At 45.5% G+C, this 15,339-nt stretch overlaps 1 long non-coding RNA gene across 1 annotated transcript in view; it reads right to left on the minus strand.

The window, feature by feature from the left end:
* Positions 1 to 1,601: 1,601 nt before the first annotated feature.
* LOC116969246 overlaps positions 1,602 to 15,339 on the minus strand; it is a 28,693-nt gene continuing 14,955 nt past the window's right edge. Inside the window, exons 2-3 of the long non-coding RNA XR_004410695.1 lie at positions 6,151 to 6,156; positions 1,602 to 1,660 (exon numbers count right to left, since the gene is read on the minus strand). This is a non-coding gene — a long non-coding RNA (uncharacterized LOC116969246). The remainder of the gene's footprint in view (positions 1,661 to 6,150; positions 6,157 to 15,339) is intronic.

Genomic DNA, 15,339 nt, shown 5'->3' on the forward strand with positions numbered 1-15,339 from the left:
GCTTTGGGTGGGAAGGGATGAGTTAACCAGGGAGTTGCGGAGGGAATGGTCTCTGCGGAAGGCGGAAAGGGGTGGAGATGGGAAAATGTGGCTAGTGGTGGGATCCTGTTGGAGGAGGGAGACATTTCGGAGGATTATGTACTGTATGCAATGGCTGATGGGGTGAAAGGTGAGCACTAGGGGTAGGGGGAGCAAGGGCAGAGCTGCACGGTACCAAGGAGACACGAGTGAGGGCCTCATCTATGATGGGAGAGGGGAACCCTTGTCCCCTAAAGAATGAGGACATCTCAGATGTCCTGGTATGGACAACTTCATCTTGAGCGCACATGCGGCGTAGACGGAGGAATTGGGAGAGGGGATAGAGCCTATAGAAACTTAGATAATAGGTGCAGGAGTAGAGGCCATACGACCACCACACGGTCCTTGACAGATCTGGGTCAGGATCTATTGGCATGGAGTCCAAGACGACCGGAGACCCTTTTCTGCTGCAGCCTTCATCCGCCTTCCCAGCCGTTGTGACGCTCCACTAAGGTCAGCCATCATCCTCCGCATGTTCCACCATTGTGGTCTTGTTTGGATTGCTCTTTGTCAGAGACCTCCCCCTCGACCTTACCGCCATGGGTGGCCCTACTAGGAGCATAGCTCCAGACGGCATTGCTCTCAGGATCTCAAGACCACACAAGCTTCTCCACCACGACATGGTAACAATCCACAGAGAATTCACCATGTTACAGCACAGGAACAAGCCCTTCGGCCCACCGTATATGTGCTGGATAGTATGACAGCAGACGTCTGTGGAGGCCAAGTCAATGGATATTTAGCACGGGTGTCAGGAGTTATGGGGGGAAGGCAGGAGATTGGGTTTTGAGAGGGAAAGATAGATTAGCCATGATTGAGTGGCAGAGTAGAGTTGATGGGCCGAATATCCTTATTCTTCTCATAGAACTTATGAAACTAACTGCCTGTACATAATCCATTATTCCTCCAATCCATATCTAACTAAATGCCTCTTACAAAAAACATGATTGCATCTATTTCTATCACCACCCCTAGCCGCCCGTGTGAAAAATTAACCTGCCCCGTGGTTTAAACTGGTGAAGATAGACACAAAATGGTGGAGTAACTCAGCGGGTCAGGCAGCATCTCTGGAGAAAAGGAACAGGTGACTTTTCGGGTACTCTAGGGCTATGGGGAGAAGGCAGGAGAATGGGGTTGAGAGGGAGAGGTGGATCGACCACAATTGAATGGCGGAGTAGACTTGATGGGCCGAATGGCCTAATTGTGTTCTTATCACTATTGAACATCATTTATGAGTCTTCATTAGGGTCGAGGTCGGGACCCTCCAGGTCTGAAGATGGGTCTCAACCCGAAACGTCACCAGTTCCTTCTCTCCAGGGATGCTACCTGACCCACTGAGTTACTCTGGCACTTTGTGTCTATCTTCCTTGTAAACCAGCACCTGCGGTTCCTACTTACATGTTTAATATTTAATCTGGTGATGTGTATTCACTGGAGTCGGGTCTTCAGTGAAGATAGAGACAAGCTAGTTCTCTTCCAGTGTTAAATATTTAACATTCTCCCATCAGGCAAAAGGTATGGAAGTGTGAAAACACACGCCTCCAGCTTCAGGGGCAGTTTCTTCCCAGCTGTTATCAGGCAACTCAACCATCCTGAGTACAATTGAAAATAGATAACATAAGTATAGAAAGAGTATATGAAAATACATTTCTTGGTGTGATCTTAGACCACAAAATCTGCTGGAAACCACATATAAACCACGTCAAAGCAAAACTGGCAATATTGTAGCAATATTGGGAAAATCAAGACACATTCTGGACCACAAATTATTACATACTCTGTATAGTACACTCACATTGCCATATCTGAGTTACTGTGTGGAGATATGGGGTAACACCTACAAAACCAACCTACAGCCGTTATGCACATTACAAAAAAGAGCAATAAGAATTATCAATAATGTTGGATATCTTCAACATACCAATTTATTATTCTTAAAGCCACATACACTGAAGTTCACCGATCTGGTTAAATTTAAGACTGCGCAAATCATGTACAAAGCAAGAAATAATTTACTTCCAAGAAATATACAAAAACTGTTTATGGAAAGACAGGGTGGGTATAATTTGAGAGGGGAACATAATTTTAAAAACTCAATGTCAGAACAACTCTTAAAAGTATGTGCATAGCAATCTGTGGTGTGAATTTGTGGAATGGTCTGTGACAGGAGATAAAACTTAGCACAAGCATAATTCAGTTTAAAAAGTTGTACAAAAACACTTGTTTAAAAGGATATTGGGATGAGGATAGGTGATTGTGAGTGGGATATTTGTTATACTGATTGTATTGGGAAGGGTGATTATAGGGTGATGGGTTGTATATATGACTAAGATACTGTATAGTATATGAGGGGTTTCTTTTATTTTTTATTTTTTTCTCTCTTTCTTGTATGGCTTTGTAAATATTTGATTAGTGTATAAATGTAAATAATTTGGTGTACATACAGCTACTGGTGTACATATGGTGTACATATAGCTGCTAAATTTGTATAAGATCATTATAAGCAGTTGGATAAGGGGTGGGAATTAATAAGCTTTGGCTTCTTCCTGCTCCTTTTCGGACACATACGATTTCATTTATTTATAGATATTGTTTATGACACTTGATAAATATTCTTGTTTTGTTTTTTGTATGCTGTTTCACACTTGCTTTTTATTCTTTCATTCTGTTCGAAATAAAGAATTAAATAAATAAAATAAATAAATACATCCTGTGGATGTCGTATACCTGGACTATCAGAAAGCTTTTGATATGATCCCACACAGGAGATTAGTTTGCAAAATTAGAGCACATGGTATGGGGTTAGGGTATTGACATGGACAGAAAATTGGTTGGCAGACAGGAAACAAAGAGTAGGGATTAACGGGTCCCTTTCAGAATGGCAGGCAGTGACAAGTGGGCTATGTTGTGTACTACACATCAGTCCATTGGATTTTGCAGGAGTGGTCTATCTTGCTCCGCTATAGGATCTTTGCTCGTGAGGTGTCGCAAGGCTTGGTGCTGGGAACGCAGATATTTACAATATAAATTATTGATTTAGATGAAGGAATTAAAAGTAACATTAGCAAATTTGCAGATGACACAAAGATGGGTGGCAGCGTGAACAGTGAAGAGGATGCTATGAGGATGCAGGATGACTTGGACAGGTTGGGTGAGTGGGCAGATGCATGGCAGATGTAGCATAATGTGGATAAATGTGAGGTTATCCACTTTGGTGGCAAGAACAAGAAGACAGATTATTATCTGAATGGTGTCAGATTAGGAAAAGGGGAGGTGCAACAACACTTGGGTGTCTATGTGCATGACACTGAAAGTAAGCATACAGGTACAGCAGGCAGTGAAGAAAGCTAATGGCATGTTGGCCTTCATAACGAAAGGATTTTGAATATAGGAGCAAAGATGTCCTTCTGCACTCTGGTGAGACCACACCTTGAGTATTGTGTGCAGTTTTGGTCTCCTAATTTGAGGAAGGACATTCTTGCAATTCAGGGAGTGCAGCATAGGTTCGCAAGCTTAATTCCTGGGATGACGGGACTGTCATATGATGAAAGAATGGAGCAACTGAGCTTGTATTCACTTGAATTTAGAAGGACGAGAGGGTGTCTTACAGAAACATAAAATTATTAAGGGTTTGGACACGCTAGATGCAGGAAATATGTTCCCGATGTTGGGGGAGTTCAAAACCAGGGGCCACAGTTTAAGAATAAGGGGTAGGCCATTTAGAACTGAGATGAGGAAAAACTTTTTCATCCAGAGAGTTGTGAATTTGTGGAATTCTCTGCCTCAGAAGGGAATGCAGGCCATTTCACTGGGCATTCTTAGAGCTAGCGGAATCAAGGGATATGGGGAGAGGGCAGGAATGGGGTACTGGTTGTGGATGATACCCTGATCACATTGAATGGCGGTCTGGCTCGAAGGGCCGAATGGCCTGCTGCTGTACCTATTGTTTATGTATCTATGTATCCTCCCACAACCAGAGAGCAGTGCCGAACTATTATCTACCTCTTTGGTGGTCCTCAGACTATCCTTGATCAGACTTTACCTTGCACTAAACGTTATTCCCTTATCATGTATCTATACACTGTAAACAGCTCGATTGTAATCCTGTATTGTCTTTCAGCTGACTGGATAGCACGCTACAAAAAGCATTTCACTGTACCTCGATACACGTGACAATAAACTAAACTGAAATAAATTGAACTGAACAACAACTAACTCTTAACGTGAACAAATGGTCCTCAGTCTAACTAGTTGAACCCGCAAAGCAATGACGTTCCTTGCATTGGAAATCCAGCAGTGTGTGTATGCTTGCCGATTAATACAATGTGTACTCTTTGATATGAAAATGATAACGCCCGCATGGAGAACATGGGATTACTAGGAATGCTGCCTCACAGCATCAGAGACCCTGTTTGATCCTGGGTGCTGTCTGTGCGGAGTTTGTACGTTCTCCCCGTGACCTGCGTGGGTTTTCTCCCAGATCTTCAGTTTCCTCACTCACTCCAAAGACGTGCAGTTTATAGGTTAATTGGCTTGGTATAAATGTCTTTTTTAATTGTCCCTAGTGTGTGTCGGACAGTGTTAGTGTGCGGCGATCGCTGGTCGGTGCGGACTCGGTAGGCCGAAGAGCCTGTTTCCACGCTGTAACTAAACTAAACTAAACCAGCATCAGTGGGCACGAGTGATCCGTTTAAATGGTCACATCAAGGAGCAAGTGGTTTTTTTCTGTGTATAAGTGTAACAGTGTGTCAAGTGTATAAATCTAAAGAAGGGTCTCGACCCGAAACATCACCCATTCCTTCTCTCCAGAGGCGCTGCCTTGTCCCACTGAGTTACTCCAGCTGTTTGTGTCTATCTTCAGTTTAAACCAGCATCTGCAGTTCCTTCCTACACTATATCTCTCTCTACATCACCGTCTATATATATCTCGTTTCCCTTTCCCCTGACTCTCAGTCTGAAAAAGGGTCTTGACCCGACACCTCACCCGTTCCTTCTCTCCAGAGATGCTGCCGTAGAAACATAGAAACATAGAAAATAGGTGCAGGAGTAGGCCATTCGGCCCTTCGAGCCTGCACCGCCATTCAATATGATCATGGCGGATCATCCAACTCAGTATCCTGTACCTGCCTTCTCTCCATACCCCCTGATCCCTTTAGCCACATCTAACTGCCTCTTAAATATAGCCAATGAACTGCCCTCAACTACCTTCTGTGGCAGAGAATTCCACAGATTCACCACTCTCTGTGTGAAAAATGTTTTTCTCATCTCGGTCCTAAAAGACTTCCCCCTTATCCTTAAACTGTGACCCCTTGTTCTGGATTAGTTAGTCCAGCTTTTTGCGTCCACCAAGTGTAAGTACTTGAGTCCTTCAAATCTACGGAGGGACTTCATGAAATCATAGCCAGCCTTGCTTGTTGAACGTTTGGCAGCTATCAAGGGGACAGTTGGAAAGCAGGGTGTTGGCACTGGGAAGTCATACACTTATGCTCGAATTTCAAACAGTTGAAACCTTTCTCTTCAATGGTGGGCTGAAGGGCCTGTTTCCATGATGTATATGTGGGCTGAAGGGCCTGTTTCCATGATGTATATGTGGGCTGAAGGGCCTGTTTCCATGATGTATATGTGGGCTGAAGGGCCTGTTTCCATGATGTATATGTGGGCTGAAGGGCCTGTTTCCATGATGTATATGTGGGCTGAGCCATGATGTATATGTGGGCTGAAGGCCTGTTTCCATGATGTATATGTGGGCTGAAGGGCCTCCATGATGTATATGTGGGCTGAAGGGCCTGTTTCCATGATGTATATGTGGGCTGAAGGGCCTGTTTCCATGATGTATATGTGGGCTGAAGGGCCTGTTTCCATGATGTATATGTGGGCTGAAGGGCCAGTTTCCATGATGTATATGTGGGCTGAAGGGCCTGTTTCCATGATGTATATGTGGGCTGAAGGGCCTGTTTCCATGATGTATATGTGGGCTGAAGGGCCTGTTTCCATGATGTATATGTGGGCTGAAGGGCCTGTTTCCATGATGTATATCTAAACTAAATCAAACTATACTAAGCTCTCCGCCACATTAATCTGATTGTTTTACCCCCCCCCCCCCCCTTTTCCCCATAACCCCTGACAACCGTACTAATCAAGAATCTATCTTTCCCTGCCTTAAACAATATCAATTGACGGCCTCCACAGCCTTCTGTGTCATATTTAGTCATATTTATTCCGATTTCCAATTGAACCTTTAAACGATTCTTTATCCCTGGTAATGAATGTTGGCATCAAACCCATATCACAGTGAGTTGAGGAATGAGTGTAGAGATCTTGGGAGATGGTCTGTGTGGAGAATGTTGCTGCATCTAATCCCCAGTCAGTGTTGGTTTCATTTAATGATTCCAGTCAGTGCATCCCAACCGTCCAATCCCGGAGATAGACAAATTATGCTGGAGTAACTCAGCGGGTCAGGCTGCATCTCTGGAGAGAAGGAATGGATGAGGTTTCAGGTCGAGACCCTTCTTCAGGCTGAGAATCAGGGGAGATGGAAAGGAGAGGTATAGATGGTGACATAGAGAGATATAGAAGAAAGGAAAGAAAGGAATGCAAAAATAGAGACGGAGAGCAGGAGAAATCACAGAGAGAGAGGATGGTGCAGAACTCTCATGGGAGAGAGTCATAGAGTCATATGGTAATACAGCACGGAAACAGGCCCTTCACCCCAACTTCACCCCACACTGCCCAACATGTCCCAGCTATACTAGACCCACCTGCCCACACTTCCCCCCCATATCCCTCCAAACCTGCTCTATCCATGTAACCATCTAACTGTGTAGGAAGGAACAGCAGATGCTGTTTTAAACCAAAGATAGACACAAAAAGCTTAACTCAGCGGGACAGGCAGCATCTCTGGAGAGAAGGAATGGGTGACATTTCGGGTCGAGACCCTTCTTCAGACTGGTTAGCGATAAGGCAAACAAGAGATATAGACGGTGATGTGGAGAGACAAAGACCAATGAATAAAAGATATGCAAAACGTAACAATGATAAAGGAAACAGGCCATTGTTAGCTGTTTGTCGGGTGAAAACGAGAAGCTAGAGCGACTTGGGTGGGGGAGGGATAGAGAGAGAGGGAATGCCAGGGGCTACCTGAAGTGAGAGAAATCAGTATCATACCACTAGGCTGTAAGCTGCCCAAGCGAAATATGAGATGCATTTAGCCTCACTCTGACAATGGAGGAGACCTAGGACAGGAAGGTCTGTTTAGGAATGGTAAGGAGAATTAAAGTGTTCAGCAACCAGGAGATCAGGTAGGTTCAGGCTGGCTGAGCGAAGGTGTTCCGCAAAATGATCGCCCAGTCTGCGTTTGGTCTCGCTGATGTATAAGAGACCACATCTTGGGCAACCGATACAGTAGATGAGGTTGGATGAGGTGCAGGCGAATCTCTGTGTAACCTGAAAGGACTGCCAGGGTCCATGGGAAGAGTCGAGGGAGGAAGTATAGGGCATGGCCGTCCGAAGGGGGGGGTGCATTGAGTGCGATCGCACCGCCCTTTTTTCCCACAGAATAAGAAAAAATCCTTATGAAAAAAATAAATAAAAAATTCGAGGGGGAAAAAAAAAATTGGAAAAAAAATCATTTTCCACTTTATCGGAAAAGCTCCCGAAATTCTGGTGCCGGCTGCTGGATGATTTTGGAGAAAAAAATGTGACCATCCGCGCCCGCGCAGTTGGGGAAACGACGCAAAATGACGCCGTCACTCCACGCGTGTGTAGTGGGACCGGGCAGGATCAGACTGTGATTTGTACCCCACACATAGAGCTCGATGCCTCGTGTCATCTACTCCAGGTAAGTAGTGGAATATTGCGTTGCAGGAGGGGAAGTCTGTTTTTTATCCTCGGTTCGAACGGGCCCGGGGGAGTGGGGGGGGGGGGGCGCGGAGTGCGGTGTCTGCCCGCCCGGTCCAGCGCCTCCATCCGCGGCATCGAAGCCTCACCAACGGCCAGCCTGGGGGCCAAGCCATCTTCCCCCCACGTCACACCCACTAGCCCACGCCACCCCAACTGGGCCCATGTCACCCCCGCTGGGCCCACGCCACCCCCGCTGGGCCCACGCCACCCCCGCTGGGCCCACGCCACCCCAACTGGGCCCATGCCACCACACTGGCCCCAAGCCACCACACTGGGCCCACGCCACCACTGCTGAATAATTTTAAACAATATCAAATAATGTCAAACAATTCGAACCGCTTTCTTTTCCTTGATAACAATACTGAAACATATGAATTCCATAGTATGTGACATAAATGTACATTTTAATGGGATCATTATATACAGATGTAACATTTCCATTTCGAGATCGGGGGGGGGTGGGGGGTGGGGGGATGGGGGCAAATATGCGTCAAGCCAATAGCCTAATCGTTAAAGAATTAAAAGATAGCCTAATCGATAAAGAGCTGAGAAGAGGAATCAGAGCTGCCAAGGAAAGGTACTCTGAGAAGTTGAGGAGCAAGTTCTCAGCTAGTGACTTCTTCAGTTTGGAAGCGCATGCAAGAAATCACCAGCTATAAGAGGACATCTTCCCACTCTTTGAACAATCGTCAGCTGACGAACAACCTGAATGAGTTTTACTGCAGGTTTGAAAATCAGAAACGTAACCCTGGTACCCCTTCCCCAACAAACACAGCCAGACCCCAGTCTGCAAAGAATGGACCCTGCACCCTCTCCTTCCCATTCATCACTTCACACCTACTTAAGGCAAGAGTCCAGTATGAAAAGAGTGGACCCTTTCCCACCCCAACCAACATATCACACCCAATTACTCATTTTTAACCAGTACCTGCAGAGATGCCTGCTTCAAAGTCTCTACTATTGTCCCTGTACCCAAAAAGGTAAGGATTATTGGTCTTAATGACTACAGGCTTGTCGCACTGACCTCTGTTGTCATGAAGACCGTTGAAAGGCTTGTGCTGGCCAAGCTGAAAAATATCACAATCCCTCTGCTGGACCCTCTGCAATTTGCATATTGGGTCAATAGATCTGTGGATGACGCAGCCTGCACTTCATCCTCCAGCACCTAGACCGCCGGGGACCTATGCGAGGATTTTGTTTTGTTGATTTTAGCTCTGCATTCAACACCATTGTGCCAGATCTACTACGCTCCAAACCCTCTGAGTTGACTATGCCTGAACCCCTCTGTCGGTGGATCACCAGCTTTCTGACAGACAGGAAGCAGCATGTGAGACAGGAAAGCATATCTCAGACCCACAAACGTTCAGCATAGGAGCACCGCAAGATGCGTACTCTCCCCTCTACTCTCGCCACACCAATGACTGCACACCCACAGACACCTCTGTCAAGCTTCTCAAGTTTGCGGACAACACAACCCTGATTGGACTGAACCAGGATGGGGATCTTTGTACTCTTTTCAGTTTGACATCTTTCCTATAACATGGTGCCCAGAACTGAACACAATATTCTAAATGGGGTCTCACCAACGTCTTATACAACTGCAACATGACCTCCCAACTTCTATACTCAATACTCTGACTGATGAAGGCCAGTGCCAAAATACATTTTGACCACCTGATATACCTGCGACACAACCTTCAAGGAACCATGCAACCATCAACCATTCCTCTGCCCACCTGGCTAATTGATCCAGATCCTGCTGCAATCTTTCACAACCATCTTCACTATATGCAAAAGCACTCACTTCTGTATCATCAGCAAACTTGCTAATCTTGCCCTGTTCTGTGACGTTTCACAGAGTGCTGGAGTAACTCAGCGGGCCAGGCTGAGTATAGAGGTTGGGAGGTCATGTTGCAGTTGCATAAGAAGTTGGTGAGGCCGAATTCAGAGTATTGTATTCAGTTCTGGGCATCATGTTATAGGAAAGATGTCATCAAACTGGAAAGGGTACAGTGAAGATTTATGAGGATGTTGCCAGGACTAGAGGGCCAGCGCTATAGGGAGAGGTTGAGTAGGCAGGGACTCTATTTCATGGAGCACAGGAGGATGAGGGATGATCTAATAGAGGTGTATAAAATCATGATTTGAATATATATGGTTGAGTCTTTTGCCCAGAGTAAGTGAATCGTGGAGCAGAGGACATACGTTTAAGGTGAAGGGCAAACGATTTAATAGGAATCTGTGGAGTATGTTTTTTACACAAAGGGTGGTAGGTGTATGGAACAAGCTGCCAGAGGAGGTAGTTGAGGCGAGGACTACCGCAACATTTAAGAAACAGTTAGACAGGTACATGGATAGGACAGGTTCGGAGGGATATGGATCAAACGTGGGCAGGTGGGACTAGTGCAGATGAGACATGCTGGGCCGAAGGGCCTGTTTCCACACTGTATCACTCTATGACCCTATCTTTCCTTCTCAAACCCATTCTCCTGCCTTCTCCCCATTACCTCTGACACCCGTATCAATCAAGAATCTATCAATCTCCTCCTGAAAAATGTCCATTAACTTGACCAGCACAACTATCTGTGGCAATGAATTCCACAGTTCACCACCCTCTGACTTAAGAAATTCCTGCTCATCTCCTTCCTAAAGGAATGTCTTTTAATTCTGAGGCTGTGGCCACTGGTCCTAGACTCTCCCACTAGTGGAAACATCCTCTCCACATCCACTCCATCCAGGTTTTTACCAGGCTGGGACAGACGGCAACAGCTTCACACCGTGTCCCAAAGCTTGTGTCCGGTCCTGCATCACCCAAGGCAGTAGACACGTTATAGGAGAGGGCAAGCACTGTAACAAAGTAGCGATGGTTTGGGTAACATTCAAGAATGTCTATGCATGTCAAATCAGGAATATTACTGAAAAACGGTCTTGATCCGAAATACAATCTATACCTTTTTTCCAGAGATGCTGCCTGACTCACTGAGTTACTCCAGCTCTCTGTGACATGTCATCTATCCATGTTCTCCAGAGATGCTGCCAGACCCGCTGAGTTATTCCAACATTCTGTGAAACGTCGCCTATTCATATTCTCCGCAGATGCTGCCTGACCCACTGAGTTACTCCAGCACTTTGTGTCTATTTTCCCTTCACCCATCTGCCTAAGCCGACTCTGCCCCCTCCTTTCCTATGTTCCATTCCACCCATAAACCTCTCTCTGCCTTTACATTTCACTCCTCTTTCAAATCTGCTCTACTTATCTACATGCATTTTTCTTCTTCACTTTTTAGTCATAGAATGATGCAGTGTGGAAACAGGCCCTTCAGCCCATCTTGCCCACACCGCCCACAATGTCCCATCTAAACTAGTCCCACTCACACGCGTTTGGCCCATATCCATCTAAACGTGTCCAAATGTCTCTTAAACATTAGGATAGTCCCAGCCTTAACTGCCTCCTCTGCAGCTCGTTCCATACACCCAGCACCCTTTGTGTGTGTTGCATATGCTACATATTCATTGTAGCAGTCCCAACCTCCTGCACTACTTTGTATCAGGCACACTCACCACACACACACACACTGTGATTAGGTATGTAAGCACTTTCAGTATTACTACGCCACACAGACAAAGGAGCTGAATAAAGGAGTACAATAAGGCAACTGAAACAACCTGAATTGTGTCGTTTATTATCAGGATATCAAACACGAAGACACAACATGGTGGCAGCGGTGACTTTCGAGTAAAAAACCGCGCTATTGTGAATCGCTATTGGGAATTAGGAACAGCGGCTGCAGAGAAATTGATTTTTTTTTGTGCACCCGCCTAACAACACAAGATGGCGGCCTCCACAGCAGCAATGAGCCTCCACCCTACGATGAACTGGGACGCCGATGATGTGGTGGAGGCGTTCAAGAAATTCAAACAAAAGAGCCAGCTGGCATTCAAAAGCTTCCTGAAAGGAACTGCAGATGAAGAGAAGGTCAGTTATATTTTACTATGGCTCGGGGAGAAGGGTCTAGACATTTTTAACAGTTGGAGCTTAACAGAGCCCGACTGCAATAATCCGGGAATAGTCCTTGAAAGGTTTGCGAACCATATGGAGCCCAAATCAAACCACAGAATCCATCGGTATGAGTTCCAAGGGCTAAGACAAGACCCACAAGAAACAACCGACACTTTCCTGTCGAGACTAAGGAACGTGGCCAAGAAATGTAGATTTGGTGATGAAGATGACAGAATTGTCGACCAGCTAATATGGGGGTGCGCCCACCAAGAGGTCCAAAAGTCCCTAATAGGGAAAGACACCCTCAACCTAAAAGACGCCGTAGATGCTGCCAGAGCTTTCGAAGCCACAAGGAAACAAATGTCCTCCCTCTGCCTTCAAGTTGGCTCATCTCAGAGCAGCACCAGAGTGAATATAGACGCTCTCTCAAAACGTGACCCTGGCTCCACCTTAAAGGCTCCAAAGCAGACATTTTCTAGGCATGCAAACAAACAAGCAAGCCAAAGAAGCTGCTGGAACTGCGGTACAGAGCATGCATTTGATGATCGCAGGGAGTGCCCAGCATACGGGACTACCTGCAACTCCTGTGGGAGGCCTAACCACTGGAAGAAAATGTGTAGGTCAACAAAATCATACAGCACCAAGCCAAAGCAGCAATGGTCAAAGAACGATAGAAATACGAGAAGGAAACAAATACACGCACACGTCCAACAGGAAGAGGAGATAACCTCAGATACCTCTGAGGAAGAATTCCTTTCCGTTGGGACCATTGACGTCCACGAAATGGGAAACAACAAACCACATAGCAACAGAGATGAAGCATATACTATAATACAACTACAGAAAAAAGTGGGAAAGAAAAGAACAACGATTAATCTAAGGCTCAAAATTGATACTGGAGCCCAGAGCAATATCTTACCAGTCAATCTTTACGGAAAGATATTCCCTGAACACATGACAAAAGATGGCAGCGTCAGGAAAGGAATCCTTGGAAGTAGCGATGTAGTCCTAGCTGCATACGGAGGTTCCATAATCCCACAGCTAGGCAAAACAATCATAGCAGGAACATACAAAGGGAAAGGAGTGAAATGCCCCTTCTACATCACTAAATCGAAAGGACCTGCTATTCTCGGCCTGAACACGTGCCAAAGACTGAAGATTGTGTCAATCAACCATGAAATCAAGACAAACTCCTGCAGAATTGACAGAAACATACCCATCAAAAACCGGCCGCCCATCAGGAACAAAGAAGAATTGATGGACATGTACCCAGAGTGTTTTGACGATACCGTTGGTTGTTTTGAGGAATACGAATACCATATCACAGTAGACCCCAGTGTGAAACCAGTGATCCACCCACCCCGCCGTGTTCCCCTTGAACTGAAAGAGAGGCTAAGGGAACAACTAAACGAAATGGAAAAAAAGGGCATCATCACAGCAATAACTAAACCAACTGATTGGGTAAATTCAATTGTTATCAAAGAAAAGCCAAACGGAAAACTAAGGATATGCCTTGATCCCAGGGATCTGAACAATGCATTGAAGCGCGACCATTATCCAACTCCAACCCTTGAAGAGATCACGCCAGCACTGGCCGGTTCCAAGGTGTTCAGCAAGCTGGATGCTAGCAATGGATATTGGAACATCAAAATAGACCGAAAGTCATCAATGCTCACCACTTTCAACACGCCATTTGGCAGATTCAGATTCAACAGGCTCCCATTCGGGCTGAAGGTGAGTCAAGATGTCTTCCAGCGGAAAATAGATGAAACATACAAAGGCTGTAAAGGGGCAATCGGGATAGCAGATGATATCCAAGTATACGGCAGAGATGAAAACACGCATGATTACAACCTCCATGAGGCTATGGAAAAAACTCGAAGAGCCGGCATAAAGCTCAATGCAGACAAATGCATAATCAAAGAAAGGGAGTGCAAATTCTTTGGACTGATTTACTCTGCAGAAGGAGTGAAACCGGACCCTACAAAAGTGGATGCTATCAACCACATGGAGGAACCCAAAGACAAGAAACAGCTAAGAAGTTTCCTAGGGCTCATACAATACATGGGAGTCTTCATACCTAAGCTTGCTAATCACACAGCAAATCTCCGTGAATTGATGAAAGACGACGTTGAATTTGATTGGTGTGCTTCACATAGCCAAGATTTTGGGAAAATAAAACAACTCATCAGCAAAGAAACGATCCTGCAGTACTATGACAGACAGAAACCTGTAACACTCCAAGTTGATGCCTCCATGAGAGGAGTTGGAGCAGTACTGATACAAAATGGCCGACCTATTGCGTATGCATCCAAAGCACTCACTCCTACAGAATCAAGGTACGCAAACATAGAGAGAGAACTCTTAGCAGTAGTCTATGGCTGCGAGAAATTTCACACTTACCTATATGGAAGGTATTTCGACATTGAAACAGACCACCGCCCTCTAGAACAAATCGAAAAAAAAAAACCTCACCAAAGCACCAGCCAGACTACAGAGACTATTACTGAGGCTACAGCACTACGACTACAACATCAGATACAAGCCAGGAAAAGACCTGCTGCTAGCTGACGCCCTATCCAGACTATCAACACATGACAAACAAGAGATGGAAGGGCTGAGCATAAAGATCCACCACATTGTGAGTGTGACAAGCGTGAAGCTGGAACAGATCAAAGAGGAAACAGCCAGAGATGAAGAACTCCAGCTCCTCACCCAAATGGTAATACAGGGGTGGCCAGAAAAGAGACAACAAGTTCAGCCTCTCCTCCGCGAATACTGGACCATCCGTGATGATATTTCGGTAGAGAATGGAGTCCTGATGGCCGGATCACAAATCATCATACCCAAGTCCATGAAAAAAGAAATCCTCGAAAAGATCCACCAGGGACACTTAGGAATGGAAAAGTGCAGACTCCGTGCTAAATCCGCTGTGTACTGGATAGGCATGTACAAGGACATAGAAAAGCTGGTATCTACATGCCACATATGCCAAAAATACAGGAATTCACAACAGAAGGAGGAAATGACACCCAGTGATATCCCAAGCCGGCCATGGCAAACCATCGGAGCAGACCTGTTCACAGAGAACCAGCAATGGTATTTGATTATGGCCTGCTACTACTCCAAATTCCCATTTGTGAGAAACGTAAAGGACTTGAAAGCTAAAACAATTGTGTCAATTGTTAGAGGGTTGTTTGCAGAGCAAGGAATACCTGAGCAGATCGTATGTGACAATGGAACCCAATTCACATATCGGGAATTCAGAGAGCTAGCCACCGAATACGGGTTCAAAATCACAACATCTTCACCACATTACCCAAAGGGCCATGGGTTTATTGAAAGGCAAGTACAGACAGCCA

The sequence above is a fragment of the Amblyraja radiata genome, unplaced genomic scaffold (assembly GCF_010909765.2).
Source record: "Amblyraja radiata isolate CabotCenter1 unplaced genomic scaffold, sAmbRad1.1.pri S135, whole genome shotgun sequence".
In the NCBI taxonomy this organism is placed as follows: domain Eukaryota; kingdom Metazoa; phylum Chordata; class Chondrichthyes; order Rajiformes; family Rajidae; genus Amblyraja; species Amblyraja radiata.